Source organism: Pangasianodon hypophthalmus, chromosome 9, assembly GCF_027358585.1.
Source record: "Pangasianodon hypophthalmus isolate fPanHyp1 chromosome 9, fPanHyp1.pri, whole genome shotgun sequence".
Classification (NCBI taxonomy): Eukaryota; Metazoa; Chordata; class Actinopteri; order Siluriformes; family Pangasiidae; genus Pangasianodon; species Pangasianodon hypophthalmus.
The window spans coordinates 23754422-23772135 of record NC_069718.1 but is presented as its reverse complement, the minus strand read 5'-3'; the positions used below and the strand labels follow the sequence as shown (position 1 = coordinate 23772135).

The 17714-nt window shown below is 40.0% G+C and overlaps 1 protein-coding gene across 10 annotated transcripts in view; it reads right to left on the bottom strand.

The window, feature by feature from the left end:
* Nucleotides 1-10473, bottom strand: part of plxnb2b (plexin b2b) — a 123627-nt gene extending 113154 nt beyond the window's left edge. For 6 of the 10 annotated variants that reach the window (XM_053236618.1, XM_026920058.3, XM_053236619.1 and 3 more), the window contains exon 1: nucleotides 9652-10473. The gene's annotated coding sequence lies outside the window, so the exon portion shown is untranslated. The remainder of the gene's footprint in view (nucleotides 1-9651) is intronic. The other 4 variants (XM_053236621.1, XM_053236622.1, XM_026920061.3 and 1 more) reach the window with 1 other exon arrangement.
* Between the last annotated feature and the right edge of the window lie 7241 nt (nucleotides 10474-17714).

Genomic DNA, 17714 nt, shown 5'->3' with positions numbered 1-17714 from the left:
CCTCCACTCTTCTGGGAAGGGCTTCTACTAGATTTTCAACTGTGGCTGTGGGGATTTGCCCGTTCAGACACAAGAGGCCAGACACTGACACCCGGCAAAAAGGCCTGGCATGTTCCAGTTCATCCCAAAGGTGTTCAGCGGGGTTGAGGTCAGGGCTCTGTGCAGGACACTGGAGTTCTTCCACTCCAACCTTGTCTTTATAGACCGCACTTTGTGCCCAGGGGCATTGTCATGCTGGAACAGGTTTGGGCCTCTTAGTTCCAGTGAAGGGAAACTGTAAAGCTACAGCATACAAAGACTTTCTATACAATCGTGTACTTTCAACTTTGTGGCAACGGTTTGGGGAAGGAACACATATGAGTGTGATGGTCAGTGTTCACAAACTTTTGGCCATTTTTTTTTCAGTTCCTGTTTTTCTCTCTCGAGGGTCTCTTTTTTCTTTAAGTTAATACATGGAATTAAGCTTGTCTCAAAAGCATTGAGAGAAAAAAAAAACACAGCTTGTTATGTTACAGAGAAACCGGAAAGTCATCTGTCCTGAAAACCTGAAGACTCAACGGAAAACTTACTGACCATTACAAAATGCTGACACCCGAGACTCCTTCCATAAATGTTAAATACATTTCACCTGACAGAAAGCTTCATCATATCAATGAATATATAGTTTCTTTGTTCAACAATATCACCGGTTTTAATCTGTTTAGTATTAGTCTGAGACAGGTTCCCTGGTGGACTAGTGGCTAGCATGCGGCGCTCTCATTGCCGTTGCCCGGGTTCGATTTCTGCTCAGGGAGGGTTGCATGAGCCGGTGCACTCTCAGTGCCGGTCCCAAGCACGGAAATGGAGAGGGTTGCCTTAGGAAGGGCATCCGGCATAAAACTTCCACCAGAATCAATATGCGTATGGGTGATCCGCTGTTGGCGACCCTGAACCGGAGTAGCCGAAAGAGATAAAAAAAATATATGTTAATCTTAGATCATGTTGATCATCTGACATACGAGTCCCTGTGAATTACCATAGAAACGACAACATAATTAATATAAACCTATCATTTAAGTTATAGCCATAATTACTGTCAGAGTTGCTGTTACAGAAAATTAATCAACACCTTCCAGCCAATCAGATTTGAGAACTGACCAGCGCTGTGATATAATGTTGTCCAACAAACAGTTGGGTTATTTAGTCACCTGCGCTGTTAAGTAAAACACAACAAAACCATGATTTCATCCTCATTGAGGATGTAAGAAGTGATAAAAATATTACACTTGACCCAGTTCTCCCTTTTTTTTGTTCCTGAGTCACTAACAGGCCAAGCAAAACGCCTTTGAAATTTTTAGATTCTCTATAGAGGCCTGAATGAATCATTTAACACAAATGTAACAACCATTCCCCTTTCCTGACTGATCCACTTCATGCCAGCGAAATCCACCCCATGCTGATGTGACCTTGCCTTCCAGCTGTTGCCAAATTTCTGACCCTTCCTCCATCTGTCATAGTAGTTACTACTCCATCCAATCTCTCCTTCATAATTAATCTCCTAGAGACAAATGTAAAACCAATTTTTTTAAAATGTGTTCACTAAACAGCTACCGTACCACATCATGCAGATTTTCTGTGAGAAGTATAATAAACGTGATAATTAAAAATCATCCTGAAGTGAGCCATTTGCTCTGTTTTGGGATTAACACTGGCATTACACTTGTGGAAATAAAATGTAACCTCCAGTGCTCAGAGTAAAACCTCTCAAAAATGAGAAGAGAAACATCACTGCAGAAACAAAAGTGGCAGTGTGGGTGACAGGTACATGAAGTGGATCTATCATTTAGCACTTATGTGTTCAACTGAGCGGGGTTTGTGCCATAAATCATATTTTTTTACACAGCAATACGTAAAGAATGCATCAGTGTTTCCGACGGCTTAGTCACAACCCCTCATAACACCCCACACCCCAATTCCCAAAAAGAGGAAAAAACAGGAACCCAAACTGCAAAAACAGGCTTCTACTAGATTCTGTTTCAGTCTTTTGAAAAGCTTTAAAACACAAAGCAATACTAAATCCTTTCTTTCCGACTTGAAAAGCTGCCAAATCAAAGCACGTCTAATCAGGGCTTGGACTGGCTGCTTGGATTAGAATGATGAATTAAACTGAGGTATTACAACTTTAGTTGAACATTAGTTGATAGAGCTATTGTACACTAGGTATGCGTGTGGTTATAAAATTATCCAGATATTTTTCATTTTCTTAATTGGGTCTTCAAATAAAGCATATGTATTGTGGAACAGAAATGAAATGAATTTTATTCTGTATAGTTTTTTGACTGAGTGTGTGATGTAGAACCACAGAGAATGTCAGCACAGAATCAGCTGATGATGTTGCGTCTCATGTAGAGTGAATCGGGAACTTCTATGCCCAGCTAATTATAATATGAATCTAGACTAGCTTCTTCTGTCTCATTGGAGAGTGTTTTTTCTACAGCAGAAATGATCGCTAACAGTTTGTACGATATCCAGTGGTGTATATTGCCGATTATATTATATTACCAGACTTTCCAAAGATTTTGCGTAGAAGCTTCGTAAAAACACTGGATTATGCAAGTACGAATTATCACTCAAAAATCAGAAGCCAAAAGAAGAGTCAATCAATAAAAGATGAGCCAATCAATATGTGAATCTGGAAGGATTTGTGTAGGTGTTCTGAACTGTCCTGGAAGCCCCACCCCCTTCCCCTGATCTCGTCTCGTGCGACGATGCTCACATAGGCTCCCGCACTTTCCGTCAATATAAATGGACAATGTTTTGAGTTCGTTAAGGAAATAATATCTATCGTTGTACGTTCATCTTAGCTAACATTAGACAATTATAGTACTGTGCAAAAGCAGCAATAGGCACCCTACTGATTTTTTTGTAGTAATTTTGTTATAGATGTTTATTTTATGACTTCTGCATTACTGAGTCATTATAAAAAACATTATATGATCAAAAATTATTTTTTCCAACAAAAATATTACGTTACAGAAAACTGGTTGTATGTATACAGTACTGTACGTATTTAACGTGGGTTTATTATCAACACTGAGCAGCATCAACAGAGAAAATGTCAGCCATTTGGACATTTGGACATTAGACAACTGAACTGTAAAAGGATTATATATCGAAATGAGATTTTAGGTTTTTTTTTTTTTACAGTTTACTGCCTTTAACTGCAGAATCACTTAAAAATCCACCATCCAGCTGAGTTCACATGACAGAAAACTGCTCATTTTTCTATGTACGTGACACAGAGCCACGATTACAACCACAGTGTCTAGCAATAAAGTGACAGCTTGACAAGCGACATTTCAATTGCGATTTTCTCAATTCTATGCAAATTAAGTTTGCTGCAGTACGGTGAAAACCGACTTGAACGATTCCTCAGACCAACCCCGTAGCAGCACTTGTGATCTGATATTAATTCAATCCCCCATTTACAGTTTTAGTTCCATCCTGCAATCAGGTCCCATTTATTGTCTGATGCACAAAAATGGAAGAAAATCCTACCATGGTTTCATTTTATCCTGCCATATACAGTAGGAGCTTTCATTCAGTGTGTGTAGAAACATTAAGTAGAAAAATAAAACTTGGAAGGACGGAGTAGAGATAGTTGGTGCTTCTGGTGACTGTACTTAGCTAGTACAGTAAGCTTGCTTCGCTAGTCTTCTAATTAAGCCTAGCATGTAACATGTATAACAAACATCCTGTCTTAACACTGATTAGGTTAAAAAAAAGTGTAACTAGTTAGCATGAGCAGCAGTAAATATAGCTACTACTGTTTCTCATCATAAGACTGGAAGGTACACGCCAACAGTAGCGGTTGCTACACGCCCACAAGAGGCAAATCCAAGTGACATGAGTGCTAGTCTAATGCAGGGTTATAGTCATAACAGTATAAAATATTTGAATATTAATGGTTTAAAATGTGGAAAGCTAAAAGGAATAGCAACACTGCTTCAAATGCCCATCTCTGTTGTACAGTATTTTGCATGTTCAAATTATTTCTGATCAGAAATGACCCACCATGTGTTTAATAGTCCACATCAAATAAACAGCCCTGACCAAAAATGGTACAAATCAGGTGTTTTAAAAGAGTGTGTGTATGGAAGATCTCAGCCCTGCATGCCATTCTGCTGGTTCATTCTCTGGTGATGGGAAGAGACCGTGTTTCTCACACTCCCCTGTGAGGCTAATTCTACACTGATGAACCATTTCATGCTTGTAACCAGACCCTTTGAACCAAAAGCTCACAATCCTCTAGGCTGAGTTTGAACCTGTGTGTGTAGATCCAGCCCACACACTTCATGGATCTTCCCATTACGTAAAGCATTTTTATATAGACAATGAACTTTTATAGGTATACAAAATTAAAAAAATAATAATAATAAAGCTTACCAAATCAAATGAATTTTAGTACATGAACAAAAACAAACTAAATACGATATAGAGAGAGTGTGATAAAGCAGCAAGAGCACTGTGCTCTGGCTTAAATGCAGTTTATGGTACTATGGTCGTGTTTAAAGACTATGGATAAAGGGTGGGCGTCAAGCCCAGACTGGATCACACCGACAATGCCAGCTGCTGGTGTGTATGTGTGAGAATGTGTGTGATCTCACCTCATCCCTTCAAATTCCCACCATCTCAGATATAACTGAGCTCATGGGTCAATGAGAAGAGTGGGGAAGAGTGAATTCAGGGCACGATTCATACAAGTTCCTCATTAGGGTAAAGTATTTTCTGTTCTAGCGCCAGCCTCTGAGTAGGAAACAGTCATAACTGTTCAAAAAAGACATGAAAAATGATGCCAAAGTAAGGAGAACATAAATGTGAAGAACTTTCATTTGAAGAAGTTTGATTTGTAAAGATTAGCTATTTTCATTTCCATGCATGCTTTATCATCTTCACTGTATCTTGGATTAACACTGTAGGAGCCATTTTACGACAGGTCACCTGGAGAGATAACAATATTCAACACGATATCTATGACAAAACACCACGGGTTGTTGTGACTGTATACCAAGATTTAAAAAAATGTGGCTTTTCTGAAACCAAAATGTGTTCTAACTAATGCTTAATAGACATGTCACAACTTAGCCATTTACTAGAATGTTTCAGTTAAAGTAATAGCACTTATGCAAATCCAGGATGATCCACATCCTGTGTGTCTGTGTGTGTGTCGGTTTCTCTTTACATAACAATACCTGTGGAAGTAGTATGAGAATGTCAAATGGTGACTAGTGATAGACAAAAGTAGAACAATACCATTCAAATTTCAAGAAACTATTTTCTTGGAAACAAAATAAAAACAATGTCAGGATGAACTATTAAGCACTATTTACAGCACGTCTGTTTTAAAGGCAGAGCGTGACCCATACTCAGCCAAAAGGCAATAAAATTAACAAATCGTGCATTTTCTGAAACTGAAATTGTCAAATTGTGTTTTATTGTGCACGAAGATCAGCAGGTACGACACACAACACCACTATGTTACACCCTATGTACTAAACAAGCAGAGATCAGATTCAGCTTACCTTGAAGATGCATTATGTGGGTCACGCATAAGAAATATCAGCAACACGAAAATAAAAACAAATCCGAAATATTGAATTGTATGATAAAATTCATTACAATTACTGACGATTGCTTTGTTGTACTTTCAGATAGAAAAGTTATTCTAGCCGGAGACATTATCAAGACGATTCTATGTGTTTGGCCGATCTAGTCCTTGTTCGTTATGCTTCTTAACCTGACAATAAGAGAAACCAAGGTTACATTTCGAGTCACTTGGCAGTGAAAACAATGACAAAATGCACGATCATGGTTAATTTGCCAAGCCATGCCACATTGTCCGGTAGGGGAAAAAAAGTGCAATTAGACCAGGGTTTCTCAGATCCCAGGGGACACTAGACTTAAAAGCTGGATTAGACAGCTTTAAAATACAAGCGTTCAATAACTAATTCCTATTAGAAGCAGGTTCTGACACTTACTCTGTCTCTCCGAAAAATGGACTTTTATTCATTTGGCAGATGCTTTAATCCAAAAATATCAATCCTATCAAAATGATTTATCAGATTACAATCCAAGCATGCTGATGAGAAGTGGCGGGTTAAGAGCCTTTCTCAAAGGCCCATTAGCAGCTCTTTAGCAGCGACAAGGTTCGAAGTCACAACCTTCTAGTCATTACCACAGAGCCTCAACCACTTTTGGAGCAGTTTTATTTTGTAGCTCTGACACTTAAAAACAAAAGTGTAAAACAAAGCTGTGTCTTGTAAAACTAGCTAACAAAGCTGTGCCCCAGCTCTGCAAATTAAGTATGACTGGGACCCAAGTTCAACTCTCAGAGACTTCACAGCTATCCATGGCGGGAAGATTTACAAAAGTATAATCGTGCTTTTTTTAGGGGGCAAGTCTTAGTTATCACACTAAGATCTGCTGATTTAGAGTGATTCTATCTCTAAACGGCCAAAAAAAAAAACCAAAACAAGTTAGGCAGGTACAAGTTGAGTCGTTGCAGTACAGAGCACAGAAACAAAAGTAAAAAACAGTGGCTGTTGTGAGGGAAGCATGTCGCACACGCCCTCATGCCATCAAGCTGGCTTAGTTTAGATAGAGGCAGGAAACCGTTTATTACTAATTAATTAGGGTAATTTTCTTATTAATGGAAAAGAACCAAATGAGAATTTGACAAACTGATCCAATTTAGATGTGCTTACAGTACTATAAAAAAAAGAACATTACCCATCTTATCTGTACCATGCTTATACTTTTTGCCAAGCTCGTGTTATGAAATATTACTTATTGAAGCTGTTAAGACTGATGTACTATGTCAAGATAAAACACCAGTTGTTGAGTGTGCCATTTTGGGTGCATCCTTTACTTCAATGTGAAACCAACTCACTTGGAATTTTAAACAACACAGCGCACAGAAGACCAACAGATCCCAGAATGACAGCAATTTACCGAACAGCAGTAAAAGAGAAGGTAAAGTATAGCCTCCTCTGTGCTGAGGCATTCTGGAAGAGAAATGGAAAATAAGAGGCTTACAAACAACAAGTCCAGTGTTTTATAGGCACAAGTGACTAACGGAATCTTATAAGTGAACACAAAGTTGCCTTGTCCTTACTTTTTTTTTTTTAGTAACATCAGGTGTTGGTTTGTTTAAAAAAAAAAAAAAAAAAAAAAAGCCGGACACTTTCAATTGCTTTCGAAAGACAATTGCTTATGATTGTGAGTAATGAATGTATTATGGCGTTAATGACATTATGGAGATAGGCTTAGCAGAAAAAAGCATAGTGACTGAAGGTGAATGGGGTCATTCTAAGCTGTGCAGTATTGAGAAATCATTCATCACCACTTTGTGCCTCTGATAAGGGAATAGCTGACATTTCTATCTATTCCATGAGCAGGAGATAAGCTTGGAAAATGAAGCACCGTAAAAGGATGTTTTTTTTTTTAACATTGTGTCAAAGAGGGTATGTGGTGAAAGAATGGGTAACACAGAGATGCATGCACAGATGGCCTGTGTTTGGGCTGGATGCCCCTCACTGTCCAGTGAATAAGAGCAATCGGTGCCACTCCCAGTCCTTGTCTCCCTCTCTCTCTCTCTCTCTCTCTCACACACACACACACACACACACACACACACACACACAGATACAAAGAGAACAGCATCTTTAATCCTCTTCCTCATGACAGTGTTTTGTTTAATGTCATTTAATGAAGATAATCCCCCAAACAGGCAGTTTCTCTTATACAGTAAAGATCTATCAGCTTTGGTCCGAGATCTAGGGTCTCGGTTTAAGGCACATGGTACATGGTGCCAGGGGCTGAGAGACACGGAACCCTCAGACATCCCTGAATGGGACCTACTGTCTCGCTCTTTTGTCTCAGCACCAGAACTAACAAGCACATAAAAAGGAGCTTTTCTATCATCTTCTGCACACACACACACACACACACAGACACACACACAAAGAAATACATGAGTATGCTGGAGGAAACCAGAACCGGGAAGCAGCTGATGGACAGTAGTAACTTTATGATTAGTACTCAGCTCTCACAGGATAACTGCCAGTGAGTCTAAATGTATACAGAGATGGTTTGATGAAGAATGAAAGCACTTGTTCTTCCTAAACCGGTACGCACAACTAAATGTTTATGTTCTGTCAAAAGCTTTTTTTTTTTTTTTTTTTTTTAAATTTGCTTAAATTTGAATGGAAAGAAGAAGGTTTACGCTTTCATTTGACACCTTCTTCTTATACGCATCTCATAAATAGGCTATAAAATACACTCCTGGGCAAAAAAAAAAAAAAAATTGGGCCAAGCCCAAAATGGCAAATATGAAGCTTTTAATGGGCTTAACAACAAATCATGAGTTAGGAAATGAGCAAGAATGAAACAAATGCACTCCTGAGAGCTCCTGTGCCTCCTTTTGCTTGTTTACGTTTGTTGCAGTGAACTGTTTGTTTGGGGAAAAGCTAGAAACAGGGAAATTCACTTATATAGACTTTGTGTACGCAAAGGTAAAATCATGATAATGATTCTACCTGCTGTAAAATTCAAACTAACACACGTCTGGGTGTACAAAATGTTCCAAAAAAATATCTTCTGGGATGTTTTATTTTTCTTTAAAAATTAGTCATTATTTGGTTCTCTGCCGCACCTGATGCATCCCATCAAGGGCCACAAGGATTAAACATTTAAAGAAATCAAAGGGAAAAGCTTCCCATAATAACTTCCTTTATCTATTTGTTTAATTCTTGCTCATTTCCTGACCAATCATTTGTTGCTAAGACCATTAAAAGCTTAATATTGGCTCTTTTTTTTGCCCAGGGGTGTATGAGAGTAAGGAGAACGATGCAAGGAGCTCTGGAAGTTCCTTGGTGAATAAGATGTTATTAAGAATTCATCATCCAAGTGGACTTTCAGAAACATCTGGGAGATAAACTTTAAGTGATTGGCTTATTAGTTCTGAACATATTGCACATTCATAAGAGTGGATGTAAGTCTGATACACAATGTAAAGCCACACTGAGCACTCAGGACATTGCTGTAGAGAATAGCAGAAGAGTTTTTCCTGTCAATGGCGACCCTTTAATCAGCACTAAACAAAACCTTGTGTTTTAGAGTCACACACGTCCAGACCACAGCTGCTGGATGCATTGTTTCCAATTCAATTACAGCGTGAACTCTTCGCAGTGCAACTAGAAAGCAAACCCCTCACTCTGCCTGCTTAGAGCTACTGTCCCAGGGTCACATCACGTGCATAAACAGAGCACAATAAACAGGAACCCGCCCAACATGGCAACAATACACGCGCGCGTGCCTGACCCTTCACGCGCAGCGGTGACGACCCTCTCCTAATGATGCGCGAGACGGCTGTCTGTCTGTCTGTCCGTCTGTCTGTCTGTCCGTCCCAGATGCTCTGCTTTCTCATGTCTCATCTGAAATAGCTCTCGGATTGTCTCACGCTTACATTGTTCTTTCTGAACTTACCCGCTTTCGGAAACGACGTTGTTGAAGCGCGCGCCTTCGCCACTTTCTTTCCACGAAAAAGCGCGGAATACTATCGTTTCAGTCGGACACACACACACACACACACACACGCCCCACTCTACTCACCTTGGTAGGAACAGGAGCAGCGGCACAAACACGTCCAGATAGCGGTTTGGGCTTAAAAAATACAAACAAACAAACAAAACGAGAAATAAATTCCCCCAAAATGACGCAAAAAAAGTTCACATCTTACTTTTGCAGGGAGAATGGCAACATCTGGCACAGCGCGCGCTCACAGCCTGAGCCTCCCATTCAACAAAAAAAGCATCGAGGCAGAATAACAGTCAGTCTTTCTCCACGCCCAGGTAGCGGGTCACATGACGCGTCCAGGTGTGCTCCTTGCCTGCGCGCGCGCGTGAGTGAGTATGTGTGTGCGAGTGTGAGTGTGTACCGACGGAGGCGCGAGACCTGCTCGCATCCACATCCGGGCTACGCAGAACGTTAACGTAGCCTACACGGAGGCGAAGTGTAGCCTGCTGCTCTGAAAACAAGACGACGGGGGCAGAGAGAGAGAGAGAGAGAGGGAGGGAGGGAGAGGGAGGGAGAGACAGAAAGAGTCTGAGAGGGAGGGAGAGAGAGTGCGTGAGAGGGAGGGAGGGAGAGAGAGAGTGTGTGTGTGTGTGTGTGTGTGTGTGTGTGTAAGAGGGAGACAGAGGGAGTCTGAGAGGGAGAGTGTGTGTGTGTGTGTGTGTGTGAGAGAGAGAGAGAGAGAGAGAAAGAGACTGAGAGGGAGTGAGAGAGAGCGAGTGTGTAAAAGGGAGGGAAAGGTGGAGAGGGAGAGGGAGAAGGAGGGAGAATGAGAGAGAAAGAGGGAAAAGGAGGGGGAGAGAGGGAGAAGGAAGGAGAGGGGGAGAGAGAGAGAGAGAGGGAGAAGGAAGGAGAGTGAGAGAGAAAGAGGGAAAAGGAGGGGGAGAGAGGGAGATGGAAGGAGAGAGAGAGACGGAGAGAGGGAGAAGGAGGGAATGCGAGAGAGAAAGAGGGAAAAGGAGGGGGAGAGAGGGAGATGGAAGGAGAGAGAGAGAGAGAGAGGGAGAAGGAGGGAGAGCGAGAGAGAAAGAGGGAAAAGGAGGGGGAGGGAGGGAGAAGGAAGGAGAGGGAGAGAGAGAGAGTGTGTAAGAGGGAGGGAGAGGGAGGGAGGGAGAGAGGTAGAGAGAGAGGGGTGGCTAGGATCCATTTTCTCCTCCCCTTTCTCTGTGGTGAAGAGCGCTGGGAGAGATGTAACTGATAGAAAGGCAAACGAATTAAGCTCTACCACAGAAAACATGCGAATGAGCTCTCCGTTAACACTCGGTGTTGTGGAGGAGCCGTCTGAGTGGCCTTTAAGCTTTTAGCCCACTGCTCTTCTTTATCTCACCCTCTCCCTGTACCTCATGCAAACTCGCTCCATAATGAGATTAGGCTTTCACTCTGAAAGAAGTTCTTTGTCATTCGGAAATCGTACCAGGACGTGTTAAACCAGACCTTGAGATTAATCATCCATTCATTCATTCATCTTCAGTAACCGCTTTATCCTGCTCAGGGTCAGGTCCTAACCTGGTAACACTCCGGGGATGTTACTAATCAATGATTTGTTGATCTGAGTTTAATTTGAATTCGAGGCATGTAGCATGACTTCATTTTAAGCCTGTCTTAACAAATCAGCCATTTAAACCTGAACCTCTGATTAAAATATTGACTTGGGATTAATTCTGATTATCCACCATGAAGGATTTGCCCATGAGATCAGTCATCAAGACTTCATCCATCGTTTTTTAAGCAGAAAACTTAAACATACTTTCATAAGCCATGATACTGTTTCTTAAATGTAAGCCACATCATCTGTAAATGTAAACTTAATCCTTAACTAATAGTACAATTAAAATAATGGAGTAACAGGAGCAAATGTAATACACACAGATTTATTCAGTCTTAATCTCTGCTGGTGCAACCCAGTTTTATGCTGTTATATGTTTTGATCCTGATCCTATTTGGCAAATTTACACTGCTTTCCTTGGCTGTTATGATCAGCAAGTGTCTCGCCAACACTTTTCACTCTTTAATAGTTTACAGTGAGCCAAATTTAATCTGCTGCCTCAGTCACCTGTCAAAATGTAACAGCCTGGGAGGGATCTGTCTAACCATAATGGGACAGTGAAAAGTTGATCTCTGTGAGTGAAGAGCAATATATTGCACCATTCTTTGCCCCACTATGTGGTTGTAAATATGAAGTTTGCAATCAATATTTTTGGCACAAATGTATATCACTCGCTGAGTTCATGCTGTACTTATTGATTATGGAGCTACTTCTTTTGGAGTTATCACCCTGTCTCCTACCTACGCATTTATCCCCACAAACCCCCCACACTTCTCCTGTTTTCTCTTATCCGTTCTTTCCTCTGTAAGATTGAGACTATGTTCAGAACCCTAAAGAAGTCCATGCATTTAGCTTCTCTTCGTCTTACCTCCATTCAGTTTATCTTCCGCCTTTGCATTTGCATGAACTAAATAGCCTACTAAATACTAAATAGAGTCACTGGCTTTCTACTCTTAGGTCAATTGGAAACCTGGAATTTTCAAGCCAAGAATTCAGTAGCATTCTGCATTCCTGGATTAAGTGGAAATTTCGGTGCTGAATTCTTTATTTTGAGTTTATTATCTTTATGTGTGGTGAACTGGCTGTATCCTCACATGAGAGTAAATATGAGTGTTTATATGACAGCAACAAATTTTCTCCTCTGATGAATTCCTGAATAAATTCCTCAGAATTTTGAAATTCTTTCATTGGCTCTGCAGCCATGGTAAGACTTGACTACGTTCGGAATAAAATATGACACGGCATGTTGTCTTATGACAATAATCCACACCAGGGTGGTGTGATGGAAAATATATTATTTTCCTATAATTTCCTATAAGTGTTTTATTCCTCTTATACCACAACAATTTTTTTTCATCAAAAAATGACATTTTGTACTTTTTAATCAGTTTATAGTTACAGAAAAAATGTATAGAAAACCTCAACATATCAATGTTTAGACTTTTTTGAAATACTACAGCAACCTTTAATCTATTCTCTTTAGAAAACATGGAGTGTCTGCGATACAAGTTGCTGTGAATAAGCTGTTACTACACAATTTCAAAACCGTATTAGAATGAGGGCATAAATATAAACCTGGGACTTGTGAGAGCTGACCAATCAGATAGTGTTGTGGTATAACACAATTTACCACAGCGTTGTTGAATTCTCAGATCAGAAGGTGTTAATTAATTTTCTATAACAGCACAGCTCTGATAATAGTTAGTTCTCGCTATAACATAAATGATAGGCAGCTTAATGCGCTCCTTCTACATTACCGTTTCTATAGTAACAGCTTATTCACAGGGACTTGGATGCCATTGATATTTGGATGCCAAATATCAAACTATAATAATAAATTAATTTTAAAATGTGTTGTTATTTAACAAAGAAAAATGTAATAATTGCTGATAAGGTAAAGTTTTCTGTGAACATTTATAGAAGGAGCCTTGAGTGTCAGCGATTTGTAATGCTCATTAAGTTTTCCTCCACAGGAAAGTCTTCAGGACAAGTGAACAATGTGTCTTTCAATTTCTTGGTAACATGACAAGCAATTTTTGTGTTATTAATTTCAAGAGCATCTTCACTGTTTGACAGGTGTCATAACATATGTGATTAAAGGAATTAACTTGTTTCACGAACGCGTCACAATATTAAATACACTATATGGCCAAAGGTTTGTGGACACCTGACCATCACACCCAGATGTGGCTCTTCCCCAAACTGTTGCCACAAAGATGGAAGTGTACAACTGTATAAGATGTCTTTGTGTGCTGTAGCTTTAAGATTTCCCTTCGCTTGAACTAAGAGGCCCAAACCTGTTCCAGCATGACAATGCACCTGTGCACAAAGCGAGCTCCATGAAGACATGGTTCACCAAGGTAGGAGCCTTGGAACCCTGACCTCAACCCCACTGAACACCTTTGGGATGAACTGGAACACTGACTGCACCCCAGACCTCCTCACCAACATCAGCGCCTGATCTCACTAACGCTCTTGTAGCTGAATGAACACAAATCCCCACAGCCACGCTCCAAAATCTAGTGGAAAGCCTTCCCAGAAGAGTGGAGCTTATTAACAGACTAAATCTGGAATGGGATGTTCAAAAAAAGTACATATGGGTGTGGTGGTGAAGGGTCAACAAACGTTTGGCCATACTGTATAGTGTATAACATAAACTGTTAAAAAGCATGAGACATTCATTAATAAATTCATTGTAAATTCATTCATTGTAACTGTTGGAAAATTGCTCTGCTGTATGATGAATAACACGCTTGTTGTAGACTATTTTCCTATTACAGTACTTGGTGTTACAGTACTGTGTCTTATTCCTTACATAATATTAATATCACAATAAATTACTTTTTTTAAAAACTTTTATAACAGTGACCACATCCATTGTCACTTACAGTAACAAGCAGCTGTTTGTTTATTAGAAAATCTTTTTTGTACTCAATATTTTTATTTTCCCTCCTTATCAATGTTAATTTATTTAAGTAGATGTTGAATCAAAGTATCCTTGAACTCTGGCAACACTGCTTTGCCTACACTTTGTTAGAAAGCCAAATATGGTGGTTATGTACAGTGAAAATGTCTGCAAGTACAGGTCAAGTGTATAATTTTCTGCCTGAGAGTTCTAGCACCTGTAGAAAAGTCTTCTTTAGTGAGAGAACAGTGTGCCAGTGGGCATTTATCTGAACTGACAGCATTCTGGAGTCTGGTTGTGCACTGTGTTACTATGGTCTGTGGTAAGTGATTTATGGTTATGCAAATTCAGCTGTCTGGGAAGAGAGTGGGTACTGCCCCAAAGACTTATGGGAGAAAAGAGACTGACAGGCCTGAGTCAGGCTCTTTGTGCTGAAGCAGCTGGAAACAAGCTGGTGAGAGGGATGGACTGATAGAGAAAGAGAGAGAGAGAGAGAGAGAGAGAGAGAGAGAAGGGGGGGAGGTTCTGTCTTGGGAACAGCAACATACTGTATGTAAGCTTCTGTGTATATATATGTATAAGCGTATACATGATTGGAGAAACAAGGAAGGATTTCTTCAGGGTAAGTAATGAGATGAAAAAGAAAAGAAGGCCAGTCAAGAACACATGCATATTTTGCAGACTGATGACAACCTTTATAGAGACAGACATACCTATTCTGAGGCAGGAACGTGGTTTCTCCATTTGTTAAGGGAGCAGTGAGCCTGTGTCCTCAGGATAGTAGGACAGAATCTCCAGCAACACTTTTTTTTATATATATATTTAAACACATTTTTATTGTAATATATGCTGAATCAGCATGGTTTGGCTGGTCTTGCCCAATCACATCATGACCTTGATACTTGGAAATTTGAGTCCTGTGATACCTCCGGCCCCAGTGTTCTCGCAGCCTCTGGTATGCCAAAAGCACAGTATAGTGTGAGCACCCTCTACTGTTTATACGACTTGGACTCCATGGCAAGTTATATAACTTGATTAAAAGTTAAATTTAAGGCGAAGATTGGACCAAATAGGAATTCATTTCTTCTAGCTGGTTGTGCCAGAATGAATTTTTTAAATTCATGTAGCAAAGCCTTAGAATCATTATTTTTACTTCACTAGCTGCAGGAGTCTACATACAGTATATTTCATTCCATATGTATACCATTTCTATGCATTGGTTTGTAATTTAATAGTTTGTAATTTAGTAGATCAAGTGTGGTTCAGGCTTCATATTTTTTCCAAACACTGAACCTCACTCTTCACCAGGCATACTTTTTAAGTGGAAGAGCTGTGATCGTAGCTCCAGATAGGTGTTATCTCTGAGATGTTTCAGGATTGGAGGCAAGGCATGACACCAGATGGAGAACTGACACAGACAAGGCTGCCATAGCAGGAGGGAATGGAGCTGAGAAAACACATCAGACACACTCAGAGGCAGGTTATTTCAGGCATGAATACTATTAAGTGCAGGCCTGGAATCATTGCACAAGCCATTGGAGCGCAGCACTGATTTTTCCCTCTGACTTATGACTCTCAAAGTGCCTGTGGTGGACTAACTTCACGCTTTGGGAGAGCTCTGGATTCTAGCGAGTTGATACTTCTAAGATGACAGTAAAAATTTTCACTGTGATGTGTCCGTAACTCCCATATATCCTAGACATACTAAAGGTTATGTTTTCTGGAGGCTGAAATCAGCCTAAGTTGTGATGTTCAGAAGTAGAATGTAAATGTAGAGTTTAGTGCATACATGCATGATGAACAGGCTACAGAGCTTTTGTTTACCCATGACAGCATCTGCTGTAGTACTAAGGAACAGCTGGCAACACTGACTCAATCTCTCTCAACCAGTGCTCGTAAGAGGAAAAAAAACCAAAAAAACCGTAATACTCAGAGAGGGTAAAAAAAACTTGCGTACAATTTTGCTGACTCTTGTACACTCACTAAAAAAATCTCTGTGACAAAGTCTTATTTCCTCCATTTTATCAGCTGGTTACTGATTATAGGGGTGCAGCATGTGGAGAAGAAATCAAACACAACCTGAAATCCATTTTAGTTTTCTTCATTCTGCCTGATCAGATAAACCGTCTGTACCAAAGGACTATAAATAGTGGGGTTACCAAAGTCTAAAGCAGCAGCCATAATCCAAATATTAATTAACCTGTACTAATTAACTTGTCAATAACACTGATGAAAATATCAACACCTCTCTCTCTCTCTCTCTCTCTCTCTCACACACACACACACACATAAAATTCACTGACCTCTATAATCATTTAGATCACTGCTAAACTTCTACAGCTCTGTTGATGTCTGGATTTCCACTGGTGTAAGAACTCTGCTATAATCTGGATCATCCTGGATGGAGCATTAAACGTTTTTGTGCCAAAGCTACATAGAAACAAGGTCTACATTCCCATTGTGCAGCAGATCTATTATTTATAAACTATAAGTCCTCTATAGTGACAGCTCAGACAGGTCTGCTGTTTATAAACCTGAGATTCGGAGTAAGTAGGTTTTGGAAGGGCATTTTTCAGTATGATTTTCATGTTTCTGCTTGGCGGAATGCAAATCCAGGCTCTCTCTCATGGCACAGTGGGTATTGCGTGGGTGCTGCCTGGGCTCTCATGCTGAAACAGTGCTGTGGCTCTGCCATCTGCCACGCTCTATTTTCATCCATGGGCTAAGAGTCAAAGGATACATGAAAGGGCCTTTTAATGGGTTTGATGAGTTCTGTTTATATGTTATGAGTTTTCTACATGTACAAGCTAAAGCTGTTGTGCATTACAGTGCTATGAACATGGTGGCATAAGCACCAACATTCTAATTTATTGTTGCTTAAAGTGATTTATTCTTTGAGTGATAAAGTTGAGCAAATAAGACTATAATCCTAGGGGAAAAAAAACAATTACCCAAGGGTTCCTTAAGGGTTTATTAGTTAATCAATTGTTCTTAACTCTTGTATGGTTCTACTTAAAACCTTTAAGTTGCTTCCCAAGAGGGATAACCGAAAAAACCATTAAGGGATAACCGAAGAACCATTTTGTAGTTCCCTGTCACAACCTTCCAGGTTTTTATTCTAAATAAATTTGCAGAAAAGTTATTATATGCAAGAGTACTGCTGTCAATACCAGTTCCACATCATTACACACTGTTGCTCAGCTCAGGAAGAACTTGCTTACACGTCACGCACAAGCTGCAAAACCTAATTCCAATTAATTTCACTTCCTTTCCATTACGTAACAGATATACATGGAGAAAATCGATTACCTGATCTGCTCAGCACTATCCCTCCCACCTAGAGTGGTAAGTAAACTCCTTAGCATCTCTTGGCACAATCCATTTGTGGGTTAATTGTCAAAAAAAGTGATTGTGCATAATGAACCCAAAACAAAACAAAAACAAGACTTAGCTGGATTGTGAAGGGTGTCCAAACATCATTTGTCAGAAACTGAAACCATCTGATCCACTTTCTATGTGTAAATGGTACAGGACATTTTCTTACAGCATGTGTTACAGCATGTATGTAGACAGCCACTATTCACTACACTGACAAATGACAGCGCTGTTACAGTAACATATATCACAGTGAACATACAGCAGTCAAAATAT